Genomic DNA, 5296 nt, shown 5'->3' with positions numbered 1-5296 from the left:
TACTCCTACAACGGAAGAGCCATAAGCTATTATTGTGTACCCAACGGTTGCGGGTAATAACTTCGAAATCAAGCCTGCACTACTCAATTTGGTGCAACAAAATCAGTTTTTTGGATCACCCACTGAGGATCCAAATCTCCATATTTCTTCCTTCCTAAGACTCAGTGGCACCATAAAAGAGAACCAAGAAGCCGTAAGACTTCATCTCTTTCCCTTTTCCTTAAGGGATAGATCTAGCGCTTGGTTCCATTCCCTATAAGTCGGTTCCATCACTTCATGGGACGATATGAGGCAAGCATTCCTTGCTCGATTCTTTCCCCCATCTAAAATCGCTAAACTTAGAGATCAAATTACTCGTTTCAATCAAAAAGATGGGGAGTCTCTCTATGAGGCGTGGGAGCGTTTCAAGGAAATGCTTAGACTTTGTCCCCACCATGGCCTAGAGAAGTGGCTTATAGTCCACACGTTTTATAATGGCTTGTCATATACCACTAAGATGTCTGTTGATGCAACTGCAGATGGAGCTCTAATGAACAAAAACTACACGGAGGCTTATGCTTTGATTGAAGACATGACTCAGAATCACTACCAATGGACCAACGAGAGAGCCGTCACCACTCCTACTCCCTCTAAGAAAGAGGCAGGTATATACGAAGTCTCTGAATATAACCACCTTACTGCTAAGGTTGAGGCATTAACCCAAAAATTTGAAAAACTTAATGTTAATGCTGTCGCACCTTCTTCTGCATCCCCTCCTTGTGAAATATGTGGTATATCCGGTCATATCGGTGTTGATTGTCAGTTAGGTAGTGCTGCCAATATTGAGCAACTGAATTACGCTCAATATAACCAAGGAACGAGGCCAAATCAAAATTTTTACAAAAATCCTCAAGGTTCCTATGGACAAGCAGCACCACCTGGCTACACAAACAACCAGAGAGTGGCTCAGAAATCTAGTCTGGAAATTCTGTTGGAAAACTGCATGATGAATCAAAATAAAAATCTTCAAGAATTGAAAAACCAAACAGGATTTCTGAACGACTCTCTCTCCAAACTCAATACCAAGGTTGATTCTATCGCCACACACACCAAAATGCTTGAGACCCAAATCTCCCAAGTGGCCCAACAAGTGGCCACCTCTTCTCAAACACCAGGACTCTTTCCTGGTCAACCTGAAACAAACTCCAAAGCCCATGTCAACGCTATTTTTCTAGGGGGTAGTAAGCTAGAAGAGACTGTTACTAAAGCCAAAAGTGTCAAGAGGGAGAGTGTTAGGTGTCTAGGTAAGAATGGTGTGATAAAAAGTGAGAAACCGCTTGATAAGAACAAAGCCCTTACACCATTAAGGCTTACTAAGCTCAACTTGGAGGCTCAATTCACTAAATTCTTAAACATAATTCAAAAGATTTGCATTAAGATCCCCTATGCTGAAGCTTTGTCTCGTATGCCTCTATACGCCAAGTTTTTAAAAGAAATTTTTTCAAAGAAAAAGGCTATAAATCATAATGAAACAATAGCTTTGACAAGGGACAATAGTGCAATCATCAAGAAGCCACCTACAAAGCTTAGAGATCCAGGAAGTTTTGCCATCCCTTGTATGATAGGGAATGAAACCTTAAACCGAGCCTTATGCGACTTAGGAGCTAGTGTTAGTCTGTTGCCCTTACCCCTTTTTAAAGGCTGGGGTTGGGCGAGCTAAAGCCTACCGAAACAACATTGAAGTTAGCCGATCGTTCTGATATCCAACCTGTCGGATATGTCGAGGACATCCCCGTTAAAATAGAAGGGATAGACATCCCAACTGATTTCATGGTGCTTGACATAGATGAGGACAATGCGTGCCCTATAATCTTAGGACGACCCTTTCTCGCCACTGCGGGTGCTATAGTAGATGTTCAAAACGGTAGGATTGTTTTTCAAGTGAGTGATGAGTTGATAGGATTTGAGTTAGAGAATTATATGAAAGGTCCCGCCCTCTATTCATGTAATATGATTAAAGGTCATAATGTGAAAGAACGCTTATTAGCGCCATCTACACAATATGACCTCTTTGATCCCTTCTAAGGATCCTTTCTTATAACGTCAAGCTAATGACTATAAAGAAGCGCTTCGTGGGAGGCAACCCACACATTTAACTGCTTTTGTTTTGTTTGTTTTTGTTGTTTTTAAGTTCTTTCGTAGGTAATTGTCCGAAGGTGATTCAAGAAAACGAGAAAAATTTCGAGGCCCCATGTCCAGAACCTTGGCACGGCCCGTGCTCACACTGGCACGGCCGTGCCAGACCTTGCCCATCCAAAACCAGCAGAAACTCCAGAATGTTGGCACGGCCCGTGCTAAGGTTGGCACGGTCGTGCCCGACTACAGGTAAGGATAAACCTCCCCTTTCATCTTCTTCTTCCCTCATTCTCCACCACAAACTTCTCTCTCCATTTACACTTCTCTCAAAAACCTCCATAACCATAGAATTTCAAAACCTCCATATCCCCCCCAAAACCTCACCATTTCACAAAATTTCTTTACCCAATCAACCACAATCCCCATTTCAATCATAACCCATCAATCAAAAACAACTTTCCTCCATCCCTACCAAATATCATCAAATTCGTAGCCCCCATTAACCTACCTAAAAACCCACAAATTCTTCACCAATTCACCCAACCCAACTCCTAACACTTACTCAAACCCCAATCCCATCACCCAACCAACCTTTTCCACCAAAAACATTTCCCAAAACCCAACCTCCACCCAAAACACAAAAGGTCAACCAAGGTTAAGGATTCATGGCATCTAGGAAAGGTGGAGCAAGCTCTTCTGGAGGACCACAATCAAAGAAGAAAATGCAAGTCAAGAATCATGGCATAATCTTCAAGGACACCAAGCAAAGGGACAGGTATAAATTCTTCTCTCTAAACCTTTGCATCCTTGTCGATATCCAGATCCTTATACTCTGAGTGTGCTAGGACTAAGGGATAATGTGTTTAGCTTACTAGGAAATTTAGGATGGGTTGATATGCTTAGACCTATGAAAGGGTTCGAAAATTTCACTTATGAATTCCTAAGTTCTATTGAATTTACGAAGGATAAAGTGAATTTTGACAACCCCGACCATAGAGTCTCTTTCCGACTTTGAATATGGATTATGAGATGTCTCTTGAAAATTTCTGTTTAGAGATGGACTTCGCAAATGCGGGGTTCATCCATGACTCTTGGAATCCAAATTTAAAGTCGGAAAACTATGACCCCGCTCTCTTTTGGAAACGCATTACCGGGTTAAGGCAATATAATCCTCGCAACAATAAGGCTAGTAACATCCACAACCCAGTACTTAGATACCTCCAGAGAGTCATGGCTTGTACCATTTGGGGCAGAAAAGAGGTAGGAACAACTAGGACGGATGAACTTTTTATGCTTTGGGCAATGCTTAGTAACAATCCCGTTAATACTTGTTTCTACCTACTTGATTACCTTTCCTCCATAGGAGCTAGACCTGATAATAGAGCTGAGATAGTAGTCGGTGGTATCATTACCTTCATCGCTAGGAAGTTTGGAGTGGGCGAGGAAGATGGGATAAATCCAATTGAGGGCAACAATAGGCTTAATATTGAAACCCTTGTTGCTATGAACTTCATTAAGATTCACCCACCCATGAGTTAGGCACTTCAACTTCGCATACCTCTTTTGTTTCTACTTCCTAACCCATCTCGGACTAACCCCGAGGTGGAAGAAAATTTGTTGTATGTTGGTGATGGATTACAGGTGCATGAAGAGCATAATCAAGGTGACGAAGAAGGCGCACACATGCACCATGAAGAGGAACCCCATGACCATAACGACAACAATGAAAGATGGGCATGGATGCAAACCGAGGTACAAAGGATAAGCACCGAGCAACAAAGGCAAGGTGTTGAATTATCCGGGCTAAGAAATGATGTCCTAAGGGGCAACCGTATATCCGAACAAAATAACCAAATGCTTCGGAACATGATGCAACACTTCAACCTCCAAGGCCCTCCCTATGGACCTCAATAAAAATGTGAGCTTTCCTCTTCCTCTTTTTCACCTTATCTCTTCAATCTCTATCTCACTCTTCCACCTCTCCTTCTCTTTTATTTTTCTTTTATCTTGAATCATTGAGGACAATGCTTCTCCTAAGTGTGGGGGGGAGCCTAATAAAGTGTCTTTAGTCGTAGTGTTTTCAAACTCCCTTGAACTTTATTCTTTTGTTTTGCTTCATTGTAAAAGGCATGGTTAAGTAGCTAATTTTTATTGAAAATATCATGACACAAAATTTTCATTGTCTCCTCTTATTTGGTTGATTCTTGTACATGAAAGCAAACTCTTGTGTTTTAAGTCTTCTTGATATACCCACATCTTGTTTTAAAGTGAATAAAATTCTCCAATGATAAAAACACAAAGTTGCTTCCCTTGAGTAAATGTATGAATAGGTATTTTAAGGAAACGCGTTTTAATCTTAGTGGTGCATTAACCTTTAAAGATTCTCAAAGTGCTAGTAGTATAAGTTAGTATAAGGGAGTTCATAAAAAGCCAAAAAGCCAAATAAATTCCAAGATCTCATCATTGAATCTAGATTGGGGAAGGAGGTAGGCCCTCCGACTTCCTACGTGAAGATGATTGTTATCTTGAGGAAAAACTTTAAAAAGCATCATTGAATCTAGATTGGGGAAGGGGGTAGGCCCTCCGAATTCCTACGTGAAGATGATGTTTTAAGGGATACCATTGAATCTAGATTGGGGAAGGGGGTAGGCCCGCCGACTTCCTACGTGAAGATGTTGTTCCTTAAATAAAGAACTTAAATATGCAAATGGCAAAGAACAAAGATTCTCAAATACTCCCATCTCTCTTATATGAAGGAATCTTTCTTGGTTGGTTTAGTGCTAGGATTAGACCATGTTTCCTCATAATTCCTATCTTATACAGGAGCAAGAAAATGGTTGGACTTCACACACACACTCACTTGAAACTTGATCGTTGGGTTGAATAAAAATTACAAGAAATGCTTGAGTTTGTGATTAGTGTACATTTGGGATTTAAGCCCTTGAGGAGACATGTACTTTAATTGAATTGTCATTTGATAAAATTATTTGTGCTACTATGTTTATGCCTTTTGCTTGAGGACAAGCAAAGATTCAAGTGTGGGGGAGTTTGATGAGTCATTTATTGACTATTTTAATATGCTTTTTAGTTAAGTTTTATTTAGATTCTATTTGATTTTATATTAGTATTATTTCCTTTTTAGGATAGTTTACTTTAAATTGCATTTTATTCTATTTCAGGA

The 5296-nt window shown here is 40.3% G+C and overlaps 1 non-coding gene across 1 annotated transcript; it reads right to left on the bottom strand.

The window, feature by feature from the left end:
• Nucleotides 1-334: 334 nt before the first annotated feature.
• Nucleotides 335-441, bottom strand: LOC120580346 (small nucleolar RNA R71). Its single transcript, XR_005646070.1, has one exon. It is a non-coding gene; the product is annotated as a small nucleolar RNA R71 (small nucleolar RNA).
• Between the last annotated feature and the right edge of the window lie 4855 nt (nucleotides 442-5296).

This window comes from Medicago truncatula, chromosome 4 (genome assembly GCF_003473485.1).
Source record: "Medicago truncatula cultivar Jemalong A17 chromosome 4, MtrunA17r5.0-ANR, whole genome shotgun sequence".
NCBI classification, from domain to species: Eukaryota; Viridiplantae; Streptophyta; class Magnoliopsida; order Fabales; family Fabaceae; genus Medicago; species Medicago truncatula.
Note: the sequence above shows the minus strand (reverse complement) of the source record. Positions and strands in the feature narration are given on the sequence as shown.